The sequence below is a fragment of the Electrophorus electricus genome, chromosome 24 (genome assembly GCF_041902795.1).
Source record: "Electrophorus electricus isolate QZ-2024a chromosome 24, ASM4190279v1, whole genome shotgun sequence".
NCBI classification, from domain to species: Eukaryota; Metazoa; Chordata; class Actinopteri; order Gymnotiformes; family Gymnotidae; genus Electrophorus; species Electrophorus electricus.
Genome location: NC_137520.1, coordinates 8,303 through 21,473, shown reverse-complemented (window position 1 = coordinate 21,473; position 13,171 = coordinate 8,303). Strand labels below are relative to the sequence as shown.

At 47.5% G+C, this 13,171-nt stretch overlaps 4 non-coding genes across 4 annotated transcripts; all 4 read right to left on the bottom strand.

Moving 5' to 3' along the window:
- Positions 1 to 1,888: 1,888 nt before the first annotated feature.
- On the bottom strand, positions 1,889 to 1,960 carry trnam-cau (transfer RNA methionine (anticodon CAU)). Its single transcript has one exon. It is a non-coding gene; the product is annotated as a tRNA-Met (tRNA).
- A 2,179-nt stretch (positions 1,961 to 4,139) lies between these two features.
- On the bottom strand, positions 4,140 to 4,211 carry trnam-cau (transfer RNA methionine (anticodon CAU)). The gene has a single exon. It is a non-coding gene; the product is annotated as a tRNA-Met (tRNA).
- A 2,179-nt stretch (positions 4,212 to 6,390) lies between these two features.
- trnam-cau (transfer RNA methionine (anticodon CAU)) lies at positions 6,391 to 6,462 on the bottom strand. The gene has a single exon. It is a non-coding gene; the product is annotated as a tRNA-Met (tRNA).
- A 2,179-nt stretch (positions 6,463 to 8,641) lies between these two features.
- Positions 8,642 to 8,713, bottom strand: trnam-cau (transfer RNA methionine (anticodon CAU)). Its single transcript has one exon. It is a non-coding gene; the product is annotated as a tRNA-Met (tRNA).
- Positions 8,714 to 13,171: the final 4,458 nt, after the last annotated feature.

Sequence of the window (13,171 nt, the reverse complement as noted above, 5' to 3'; positions counted from 1 at the left end):
ACAGTGTATATACACGATGTACAATTCCAATTGACAAATTTACAGTCACATGGTGGTGGTGGTCCCCACAGATTATCAGTTGCCCTGAGTCACGGCCCGAATGGCCTGTGGGAAGAAGCCCCTCGTCAGTCTCTCTGTATTGGTCTTCAGGGAGCGAAAGCGCTTCCCTGACTTCAACAGAGAGAAGACCTGTCTACTCTCTCCACCGTAGTTCCATTGATCCTCACAGGTTGGTAGTGCCGCTCCTGCTTCTTGCTGCAGTCCACAATCAGCTGCTTTGTCTTGCTGACATTTAGGAGGAGATTGTTTCCCTGGCACCAGTTTTCCCGGTGTTTAATCTCCTCCAGGTAGGCCCTCTCATCGTTTTCCAAGATTAGGCCCATGACGACGGTATCGTGAGCAAACTTGACAATGGTGGTGCAGCTGGAAGTGGTTGCGCAGTCGTAGGTTTACAGTGAGTAGAGCAGGGGGCTTAGGACACAACCCTGAGGAGCTGCAATGCTGAGGGTGAGGATGGATGAGACACAGTTGCCCACCCGTACTGATTGTGGTCTGTCTGTTAGGAAGATGGAAAGCCAGTCGCACAGGGATGTATGCAGTCCTAGATCCTCCAACTTAGTAGTGAGTTTGGAGGGGATGATAGTGTTAAATGCTGAACTGTAATCGACAAACAACGTTTTAACATAATTACCCCTCCTTTTGTCCGGGTGGGTCAGTGTGGTGTGGAGCAGATGCGCAATTGCGTCATCAGTGGAGCGTTTGTGGCGGTATGCAAACTGCAGTGGGTCCATGGAGGCCGGCAATGAAGAGGTGATGAAGTCTCTGACTAGCTTATCAAAGCACTTCATCACGACTGATGTGAGGGCAACAGGGCGGTAGTCATCGAGGCCGGAGGGTGGAGGTTTCTTTGGGACGGCGCCGATGGTGGATCGCTTAATGCTGGATGGGACGATACCGAGCGTCAGGGAGAAATTGAAGCTGTCGGAGAATACTGGGGCAAGCTGGTCTGCGCAGTCTTTGAGGACTTTCCCGCAGATACCGTCTGATCCCGCCGCCTTCCTGCTATTCACTCTTTTAAACTCTCTCGTCGCGTCACTCTCCGTGATGATGAGAGGGCACTGTTCTATGGTGGGCTCTGCGCATGCGCCGTTGCCTGCACCGACAGCACCATTAGCGTTGTTAGCGCTAGCGCTGTTAGCATTAGCGCTGCTAGCATGTTCAGTGTCTTGACAGTCCCAAAATCTAGTGGAAGATGGAAAATAAATGCAAAGATAAATGCAACGATGGGAAAAGATCCTACTCCCACACACTCCAGGAGTTTAGCCTGGGAATGCTTCTTGCTTGAAACAGTCGATCCAGAGATTCTGACCTGCACCCATGCTGATGGAAAACACCTTACTTAAGCACCAAAGGTTCAAGAACTTAGAAATCTAATATGCGAGCAGTCATTGGCTGCAGTCAAGATGCGATGGCAGAACAAAAGGAAACCGTGCTAGACCAAGGTAAGAGTTAAGTCAAAACAGAAGTCGGCAAAACGGCTGAATCACTGTAAGCACGGAGCAGACCTCCTGTACAAGAAGGCATGGCCACACATAAACATTCAGCATAACCTGCCAAAGATGCCGTGATGTTTCAAAAGCTACGTGTTTGCATTTTGGTCACATCTATTCTTTTTGGAGTACTTATTCGCTGGACATTGTTTTATTTTTTGGGGTTTTTTGGAGAAACAAAGCTTTGTGTGGATGTTTATCTGATGTTGGGTTTTGCTTCACTGAAGCAAGAACCCCTACATCTGTGGAAACATTTTCTTTAAAAACAGTAAAAGTACCGACAACTGCACTCAGCAAATGTTTTAAGGTGATACAGCACATTATAAGACAAGGTCCTTTAGCAGAGAATGGTTTCGATCCATCGACCTCTGGGTTATGGGCCCAGCACGCTTCCGCTGCGCCACTCTGCTACACGAATCTTGCATCTGCTCTATCCCTTAGGATATCGCATATGGTGCACTATTGTGTCCTAAATTCAATTCTGGATAACGTTGACCAATCTGTAAGAGTTAGGCTTCAAGTTCAAGTTCAAGTTCGGTTTATTTGTCAAGTACATTATCATACACGGTATAACTCGCAGTGAAATGTTTTTGTGAGTGCTCTGTCCAAACTGAGGAAAGAAACAAGGGTGGATAAGGAAATATATATATATACAAAGAGTATATAACAATGTATGTGTAATAGTTATATATACACAATCTACAGTGTATATACACGATGTACAATTCCAATTGACAAATTTACAGTCACATGGTGGTGGTGGTCCCCACAGATTATCAGTTGCCCTGAGTCACGGCCCGAATGGCCTGTGGGAAGAAGCCCCTCGTCAGTCTCTCTGTATTGGTCTTCAGGGAGCGAAAGCGCTTCCCTGACTTCAACAGAGAGAAGACCTGTCTACTCTCTCCACCGTAGTTCCATTGATCCTCACAGGTTGGTAGTGCCGCTCCTGCTTCTTGCTGCAGTCCACAATCAGCTGCTTTGTCTTGCTGACATTTAGGAGGAGATTGTTTCCCTGGCACCAGTTTTCCCGGTGTTTAATCTCCTCCAGGTAGGCCCTCTCATCGTTTTCCAAGATTAGGCCCATGACGACGGTATCGTGAGCAAACTTGACAATGGTGGTGCAGCTGGAAGTGGTTGCGGAGTCGTAGGTTTACAGTGAGTAGAGCAGGGGGCTTAGGACACAACCCTGAGGAGCTGCAATGCTGAGGGTGAGGATGGATGAGACACAGTTGCCCACCCGTACTGATTGTGGTCTGTCTGTTAGGAAGATGGAAAGCCAGTCGCACAGGGATGTATGCAGTCCTAGATCCTCCAACTTAGTAGTGAGTTTGGAGGGGATGATAGTGTTAAATGCTGAACTGTAATCGACAAACAACGTTTTAACATAATTACCCCTCCTTTTGTCCGGGTGGGTCAGTGTGGTGTGGAGCAGATGCGCAATTGCGTCATCAGTGGAGCGTTTGTGGCGGTATGCAAACTGCAGTGGGTCCATGGAGGCCGGCAATGAAGAGGTGATGAAGTCTCTGACTAGCTTATCAAAGCACTTCATCACGACTGATGTGAGGGCAACAGGGCGGTAGTCATCGAGGCCGGAGGGTGGAGGTTTCTTTGGGACGGCGCCGATGGTGGATCGCTTAATGCTGGATGGGACGATACCGAGCGTCAGGGAGAAATTGAAGCTGTCGGAGAATACTGGGGCAAGCTGGTCTGCGCAGTCTTTGAGGACTTTCCCGCAGATACCGTCTGATCCCGCCGCCTTCCTGCTATTCACTCTTTTAAACTCTCTCGTCGCGTCACTCTCCGTGATGATGAGAGGGCACTGTTCTATGGTGGGCTCTGCGCATGCGCCGTTGCCTGCACCGACAGCACCATTAGCGTTGTTAGCGCTAGCGCTGTTAGCATTAGCGCTGCTAGCATGTTCAGTGTCTTGACAGTCCCAAAATCTAGTGGAAGATGGAAAATAAATGCAAAGATAAATGCAACGATGGGAAAAGATCCTACTCCCACACACTCCAGGAGTTTAGCCTGGGAATGCTTCTTGCTTGAAACAGTCGATCCAGAGATTCTGACCTGCACCCATGCTGATGGAAAACACCTTACTTAAGCACCAAAGGTTCAAGAACTTAGAAATCTAATATGCGAGCAGTCATTGGCTGCAGTCAAGATGCGATGGCAGAACAAAAGGAAACCGTGCTAGACCAAGGTAAGAGTTAAGTCAAAACAGAAGTCGGCAAAACGGCTGAATCACTGTAAGCACGGAGCAGACCTCCTGTACAAGAAGGCATGGCCACACATAAACATTCAGCATAACCTGCCAAAGATGCCGTGATGTTTCAAAAGCTACGTGTTTGCATTTTGGTCACATCTATTCTTTTTGGAGTACTTATTCGCTGGACATTGTTTTATTTTTTGGGGTTTTTTGGAGAAACAAAGCTTTGTGTGGATGTTTATCTGATGTTGGGTTTTGCTTCACTGAAGCAAGAACCCCTACATCTGTGGAAACATTTTCTTTAAAAACAGTAAAAGTACCGACAACTGCACTCAGCAAATGTTTTAAGGTGATACAGCACATTATAAGACAAGGTCCTTTAGCAGAGAATGGTTTCGATCCATCGACCTCTGGGTTATGGGCCCAGCACGCTTCCGCTGCGCCACTCTGCTACACGAATCTTGCATCTGCTCTATCCCTTAGGATATCGCATATGGTGCACTATTGTGTCCTAAATTCAATTCTGGATAACGTTGACCAATCTGTAAGAGTTAGGCTTCAAGTTCAAGTTCAAGTTCGGTTTATTTGTCAAGTACATTATCATACACGGTATAACTCGCAGTGAAATGTTTTTGTGAGTGCTCTGTCCAAACTGAGGAAAGAAACAAGGGTGGATAAGGAAATATATATATATACAAAGAGTATATAACAATGTATGTGTAATAGTTATATATACACAATCTACAGTGTATATACACGATGTACAATTCCAATTGACAAATTTACAGTCACATGGTGGTGGTGGTCCCCACAGATTATCAGTTGCCCTGAGTCACGGCCCGAATGGCCTGTGGGAAGAAGCCCCTCGTCAGTCTCTCTGTATTGGTCTTCAGGGAGCGAAAGCGCTTCCCTGACTTCAACAGAGAGAAGACCTGTCTACTCTCTCCACCGTAGTTCCATTGATCCTCACAGGTTGGTAGTGCCGCTCCTGCTTCTTGCTGCAGTCCACAATCAGCTGCTTTGTCTTGCTGACATTTAGGAGGAGATTGTTTCCCTGGCACCAGTTTTCCCGGTGTTTAATCTCCTCCAGGTAGGCCCTCTCATCGTTTTCCAAGATTAGGCCCATGACGACGGTATCGTGAGCAAACTTGACAATGGTGGTGCAGCTGGAAGTGGTTGCGGAGTCGTAGGTTTACAGTGAGTAGAGCAGGGGGCTTAGGACACAACCCTGAGGAGCTGCAATGCTGAGGGTGAGGATGGATGAGACACAGTTGCCCACCCGTACTGATTGTGGTCTGTCTGTTAGGAAGATGGAAAGCCAGTCGCACAGGGATGTATGCAGTCCTAGATCCTCCAACTTAGTAGTGAGTTTGGAGGGGATGATAGTGTTAAATGCTGAACTGTAATCGACAAACAACGTTTTAACATAATTACCCCTCCTTTTGTCCGGGTGGGTCAGTGTGGTGTGGAGCAGATGCGCAATTGCGTCATCAGTGGAGCGTTTGTGGCGGTATGCAAACTGCAGTGGGTCCATGGAGGCCGGCAATGAAGAGGTGATGAAGTCTCTGACTAGCTTATCAAAGCACTTCATCACGACTGATGTGAGGGCAACAGGGCGGTAGTCATCGAGGCCGGAGGGTGGAGGTTTCTTTGGGACGGCGCCGATGGTGGATCGCTTAATGCTGGATGGGACGATACCGAGCGTCAGGGAGAAATTGAAGCTGTCGGAGAATACTGGGGCAAGCTGGTCTGCGCAGTCTTTGAGGACTTTCCCGCAGATACCGTCTGATCCCGCCGCCTTCCTGCTATTCACTCTTTTAAACTCTCTCGTCGCGTCACTCTCCGTGATGATGAGAGGGCACTGTTCTATGGTGGGCTCTGCGCATGCGCCGTTGCCTGCACCGACAGCACCATTAGCGTTGTTAGCGCTAGCGCTGTTAGCATTAGCGCTGCTAGCATGTTCAGTGTCTTGACAGTCCCAAAATCTAGTGGAAGATGGAAAATAAATGCAAAGATAAATGCAACGATGGGAAAAGATCCTACTCCCACACACTCCAGGAGTTTAGCCTGGGAATGCTTCTTGCTTGAAACAGTCGATCCAGAGATTCTGACCTGCACCCATGCTGATGGAAAACACCTTACTTAAGCACCAAAGGTTCAAGAACTTAGAAATCTAATATGCGAGCAGTCATTGGCTGCAGTCAAGATGCGATGGCAGAACAAAAGGAAACCGTGCTAGACCAAGGTAAGAGTTAAGTCAAAACAGAAGTCGGCAAAACGGCTGAATCACTGTAAGCACGGAGCAGACCTCCTGTACAAGAAGGCATGGCCACACATAAACATTCAGCATAACCTGCCAAAGATGCCGTGATGTTTCAAAAGCTACGTGTTTGCATTTTGGTCACATCTATTCTTTTTGGAGTACTTATTCGCTGGACATTGTTTTATTTTTTGGGGTTTTTTGGAGAAACAAAGCTTTGTGTGGATGTTTAGCTGATGTTGGGTTTTGCTTCACTGAAGCAAGAACCCCTACATCTGTGGAAACATTTTCTTTAAAAACAGTAAAAGTACCGACAACTGCACTCAGCAAATGTTTTAAGGTGATACAGCACATTATAAGACAAGGTCCTTTAGCAGAGAATGGTTTCGATCCATCGACCTCTGGGTTATGGGCCCAGCACGCTTCCGCTGCGCCACTCTGCTACACGAATCTTGCATCTGCTCTATCCCTTAGGATATCGCATATGGTGCACTATTGTGTCCTAAATTCAATTCTGGATAACGTTGACCAATCTGTAAGAGTTAGGCTTCAAGTTCAAGTTCAAGTTCGGTTTATTTGTCAAGTACATTATCATACACGGTATAACTCGCAGTGAAATGTTTTTGTGAGTGCTCTGTCCAAACTGAGGAAAGAAACAAGGGTGGATAAGGAAATATATATATATACAAAGAGTATATAACAATGTATGTGTAATAGTTATATATACACAATCTACAGTGTATATACACGATGTACAATTCCAATTGACAAATTTACAGTCACATGGTGGTGGTGGTCCCCACAGATTATCAGTTGCCCTGAGTCACGGCCCGAATGGCCTGTGGGAAGAAGCCCCTCGTCAGTCTCTCTGTATTGGTCTTCAGGGAGCGAAAGCGCTTCCCTGACTTCAACAGAGAGAAGACCTGTCTACTCTCTCCACCGTAGTTCCATTGATCCTCACAGGTTGGTAGTGCCGCTCCTGCTTCTTGCTGCAGTCCACAATCAGCTGCTTTGTCTTGCTGACATTTAGGAGGAGATTGTTTCCCTGGCACCAGTTTTCCCGGTGTTTAATCTCCTCCAGGTAGGCCCTCTCATCGTTTTCCAAGATTAGGCCCATGACGACGGTATCGTGAGCAAACTTGACAATGGTGGTGCAGCTGGAAGTGGTAGCGCAGTCGTAGGTTTACAGTGAGTAGAGCAGGGGGCTTAGGACACAACCCTGAGGAGCTGCAATGCTGAGGGTGAGGATGGATGAGACACAGTTGCCCACCCGTACTGATTGTGGTCTGTCTGTTAGGAAGATGGAAAGCCAGTCGCACAGGGATGTATGCAGTCCTAGATCCTCCAACTTAGTAGTGAGTTTGGAGGGGATGATAGTGTTAAATGCTGAACTGTAATCGACAAACAACGTTTTAACATAATTACCCCTCCTTTTGTCCGGGTGGGTCAGTGTGGTGTGGAGCAGATGCGCAATTGCGTCATCAGTGGAGCGTTTGTGGCGGTATGCAAACTGCAGTGGGTCCATGGAGGCCGGCAATGAAGAGGTGATGAAGTCTCTGACTAGCTTATCAAAGCACTTCATCACGACTGATGTGAGGGCAACAGGGCGGTAGTCATCGAGGCCGGAGGGTGGAGGTTTCTTTGGGACGGCGCCGATGGTGGATCGCTTAATGCTGGATGGGACGATACCGAGCGTCAGGGAGAAATTGAAGCTGTCGGAGAATACTGGGGCAAGCTGGTCTGCGCAGTCTTTGAGGACTTTCCCGCAGATACCGTCTGATCCCGCCGCCTTCCTGCTATTCACTCTTTTAAACTCTCTCGTCGCGTCACTCTCCGTGATGATGAGAGGGCACTGTTCTATGGTGGGCTCTGCGCATGCGCCGTTGCCTGCACCGACAGCACCATTAGCGTTGTTAGCGCTAGCGCTGTTAGCATTAGCGCTGCTAGCATGTTCAGTGTCTTGACAGTCCCAAAATCTAGTGGAAGATGGAAAATAAATGCAAAGATAAATGCAACGATGGGAAAAGATCCTACTCCCACACACTCCAGGAGTTTAGCCTGGGAATGCTTCTTGCTTGAAACAGTCGATCCAGAGATTCTGACCTGCACCCATGCTGATGGAAAACACCTTACTTAAGCACCAAAGGTTCAAGAACTTAGAAATCTAATATGCGAGCAGTCAATGGCTGCAGTCAAGATGCGATGGCAGAACAAAAGGAAACCGTGCTAGACCAAGGTAAGAGTTAAGTCAAAACAGAAGTCGGCAAAACGGCTGAATCACTGTAAGCACGGAGCAGACCTCCTGTACAAGAAGGCATGGCCACACATAAACATTCAGCATAACCTGCCAAAGATGCCGTGATGTTTCAAAAGCTACGTGTTTGCATTTTGGTCACATCTATTCTTTTTGGAGTACTTATTCGCTGGACATTGTTTTATTTTTTGGGGTTTTTTGGAGAAACAAAGCTTTGTGTGGATGTTTAGCTGATGTTGGGTTTTGCTTCACTGAAGCAAGAACCCCTACATCTGTGGAAACATTTTCTTTAAAAACAGTAAAAGTACCGACAACTGCACTCAGCAAATGTTTTAAGGTGATACAGCACATTATAAGACAAGGTCCTTTAGCAGAGAATGGTTTCGATCCATCGACCTCTGGGTTATGGGCCCAGCACGCTTCCGCTGCGCCACTCTGCTACACGAATCTTGCATCTGCTCTATCCCTTAGGATATCGCATATGGTGCACTATTGTGTCCTAAATTCAATTCTGGATAACGTTGACCAATCTGTAAGAGTTAGGCTTCAAGTTCAAGTTCAAGTTCGGTTTATTTGTCAAGTACATTATCATACACGGTATAACTCGCAGTGAAATGTTTTTGTGAGTGCTCTGTCCAAACTGAGGAAAGAAACAAGGGTGGATAAGGAAATATATATATATACAAAGAGTATATAACAATGTATGTGTAATAGTTATATATACACAATCTACAGTGTATATACACGATGTACAATTCCAATTGACAAATTTACAGTCACATGGTGGTGGTGGTCCCCACAGATTATCAGTTGCCCTGAGTCACGGCCCGAATGGCCTGTGGGAAGAAGCCCCTCGTCAGTCTCTCTGTATTGGTCTTCAGGGAGCGAAAGCGCTTCCCTGACTTCAACAGAGAGAAGACCTGTCTACTCTCTCCACCGTAGTTCCATTGATCCTCACAGGTTGGTAGTGCCGCTCCTGCTTCTTGCTGCAGTCCACAATCAGCTGCTTTGTCTTGCTGACATTTAGGAGGAGATTGTTTCCCTGGCACCAGTTTTCCCGGTGTTTAATCTCCTCCAGGTAGGCCCTCTCATCGTTTTCCAAGATTAGGCCCATGACGACGGTATCGTGAGCAAACTTGACAATGGTGGTGCAGCTGGAAGTGGTTGCGGAGTCGTAGGTTTACAGTGAGTAGAGCAGGGGGCTTAGGACACAACCCTGAGGAGCTGCAATGCTGAGGGTGAGGATGGATGAGACACAGTTGCCCACCCGTACTGATTGTGGTCTGTCTGTTAGGAAGATGGAAAGCCAGTCGCACAGGGATGTATGCAGTCCTAGATCCTCCAACTTAGTAGTGAGTTTGGAGGGGATGATAGTGTTAAATGCTGAACTGTAATCGACAAACAACGTTTTAACATAATTACCCCTCCTTTTGTCCGGGTGGGTCAGTGTGGTGTGGAGCAGATGCGCAATTGCGTCATCAGTGGAGCGTTTGTGGCGGTATGCAAACTGCAGTGGGTCCATGGAGGCCGGCAATGAAGAGGTGATGAAGTCTCTGACTAGCTTATCAAAGCACTTCATCACGACTGATGTGAGGGCAACAGGGCGGTAGTCATCGAGGCCGGAGGGTGGAGGTTTCTTTGGGACGGCGCCGATGGTGGATCGCTTAATGCTGGATGGGACGATACCGAGCGTCAGGGAGAAATTGAAGCTGTCGGAGAATACTGGGGCAAGCTGGTCTGCGCAGTCTTTGAGGACTTTCCCGCAGATACCGTCTGATCCCGCCGCCTTCCTGCTATTCACTCTTTTAAACTCTCTCGTCGCGTCACTCTCCGTGATGATGAGAGGGCACTGTTCTATGGTGGGCTCTGCGCATGCGCCGTTGCCTGCACCGACAGCACCATTAGCGTTGTTAGCGCTAGCGCTGTTAGCATTAGCGCTGCTAGCATGTTCAGTGTCTTGACAGTCCCAAAATCTAGTGGAAGATGGAAAATAAATGCAAAGATAAATGCAACGATGGGAAAAGATCCTACTCCCACACACTCCAGGAGTTTAGCCTGGGAATGCTTCTTGCTTGAAACAGTCGATCCAGAGATTCTGACCTGCACCCATGCTGATGGAAAACACCTTACTTAAGCACCAAAGGTTCAAGAACTTAGAAATCTAATATGCGAGCAGTCATTGGCTGCAGTCAAGATGCGATGGCAGAACAAAAGGAAACCGTGCTAGACCAAGGTAAGAGTTAAGTCAAAACAGAAGTCGGCAAAACGGCTGAATCACTGTAAGCACGGAGCAGACCTCCTGTACAAGAAGGCATGGCCACACATAAACATTCAGCATAACCTGCCAAAGATGCCGTGATGTTTCAAAAGCTACGTGTTTGCATTTTGGTCACATCTATTCTTTTTGGAGTACTTATTCGCTGGACATTGTTTTATTTTTTGGGGTTTTTTGGAGAAACAAAGCTTTGTGTGGATGTTTAGCTGATGTTGGGTTTTGCTTCACTGAAGCAAGAACCCCTACATCTGTGGAAACATTTTCTTTAAAAACAGTAAAAGTACCGACAACTGCACTCAGCAAATGTTTTAAGGTGATACAGCACATGGTCTTCAGGGAGCGAAAGCGCTTCCCTGACTTCAACAGAGAGAAGACCTGTCTACTCTCTCCACCGTAGTTCCATTGATCCTCACAGGTTGGTAGTGCCGCTCCTGCTTCTTGCTGCAGTCCACAATCAGCTGCTTTGTCTTGCTGACATTTAGGAGGAGATTGTTTCCCTGGCACCAGTTTTCCCGGTGTTTAATCTCCTCCAGGTAGGCCCTCTCATCGTTTTCCAAGATTAGGCCCATGACGACGGTATCGTGAGCAAACTTGACAATGGTGGTGCAGCTGGAAGTGGTTGCGCAGTCGTAGGTTTACAGTGAGTAGAGCAGGGGGCTTAGGACACAACCCTGAGGAGCTGCAATGCTGAGGGTGAGGATGGATGAGACACAGTTGCCCACCCGTACTGATTGTGGTCTGTCTTTTAGGAAGATGGAAAGCCAGTCGCACAGGGATGTATGCAGTCCTAGATCCTCCAACTTAGTAGTGAGTTTGGAGGGGATGATAGTGTTAAATGCTGAACTGTAATCGACAAACAACGTTTTAACATAATTACCCCTCCTTTTGTCCGGGTGGGTCAGTGTGGTGTGGAGCAGATGCGCAATTGCGTCATCAGTGGAGCGTTTGTGGCGGTATGCAAACTGCAGTGGGTTCATGGAGGCCGGCAATGAAGAGGTGATGAAGTCTCTGACTAGCTTATCAAAGCACTTCATCACGACTGATGTGAGGGCAACAGGGCGGTAGTCATCGAGGCCGGAGGGTGGAGGTTTCTTTGGGACGGCGCCGATGGTGGATCGCTTAATGCTGGATGGGACGATACCAAGCGTCAGGGAGAAATTGAAGATGTCGGTGAATACCGACAGGTTAGGGTTAGGGTTAGGGTTAGGGTTAGGGTTAGGGTTAGGGTTAGGGTTAGGGTTTAGGGTTAGGGTTAGGGTTAGGGTTAGGGTTAGGGTTAGGGTTAGGGTTAGGGTTAGGGTTAGGGTTAGGGTTAGGGTTAGGGTTAGGGTTAGGTTAGGGTTAGGGTTAGGGTTAGGGTTAGGGTTAGGGTTAGGGTTAGGGTTAGGGTTAGGGTTAGGGTTAGGTTAGGGTTAGGGTTAGGGTTAGGGTTAGGGTTAGGGTTAGGGTTAGGGTTAGGGTTAGGGTTAGGGTTAGGGTTAGGGTTAGGTTAGGTTAGGGTTAGGGTTAGGGTTAGGGTTAGGGTTAGGGTTAGGGTTAGGGTTAGGGTTAGGGTTAGGGTTAGGGTTAGGGTTAGGGTTAGGGTTAGGGTTAGGGTTAGGGTTAGGGTTAGGGTTAGGGTTAGGGTTAGGGTTAGGGTTAGGGTTAGGGTTAGGGTTAGGGTTAGGGTTAGGGTTAGGGTTAGGGTTAGGGTTAGGGTTAGGGTTAGGGTTAGGGTTAGGGTTAGGGTTAGGGTTAGGGTTAGGGTTAGGGTTAGGGTTAGGGTTAGGGTTAGGTTAGGGTTAGGGTTAGGGTTAGGGTTAGGGTTAGGGTTAGGGTTAGGGTTAGGGTTAGGGTTAGGGTTAGGGTTAGGGTTAGGGTTAGGTTAGGGTTAGGGTTAGGGTTAGGGTTAGGGTTAGGGTTAGGGTTAGGGTTAGGGTTAGGGTTAGGGTTAGGGTAGATGCTATAAATGCGTGTTCACAAAAGCAACACTGTGGTTTCCAAGATCAGAAAGTCTCATAAATAAAACCTAAAAGAAAATAAATAAATAAAAGGATTAGGGTTAGGGTTAGGGTTAGGGTTAGGGTTAGGGTTAGGGTTAGGGTTAGGGTTAGGGTAGATGCTATAAATGCGTGTTCACAAAAGCAACACTGTGGTTTCCAAGATCAGAAAGTCTCATAAATAAAACCTAAAAGAAAATAAATAAATAAAAGGATTAGGGTTAGGGTTAGGGTTAGGGTTAGGGTTAGGGTTAGGGTTAGGGTTAGGGTTAGGGTTAGGGTTAGGGTTAGGGTTAGGGTTTAGGGTTAGGGTTAGGGTTAGGGTTAGGGTTAGGGTTAGGGTTAGGGTTAGGGTTAGGGTTAGGGTTAGGGTTAGGGTTAGGGTTAGGGTTAGGGTTAGGGTTAGGGTTAGGGTTAGGGTTAGGGTTAGGGTTAGGGTTAGGGTTAGGGTTAGGGTTAGGGTTAGGGTTAGGGTTAGGGTTAGGGTTAGGGTTAGGGTTAGGGTTAGGGTTAGGGTTAGGGTTAGGGTTAGGGTTAGGGTTAGGGTTAGGGTTAGGGTTAGGTTAGGGTTAGGGTTAGGGTTAGGGTTAGGGTTAGGGTTAGGGTTAGGGTTAGGGTTAGGGTTAGGGTTAGGGTTAGGGTTA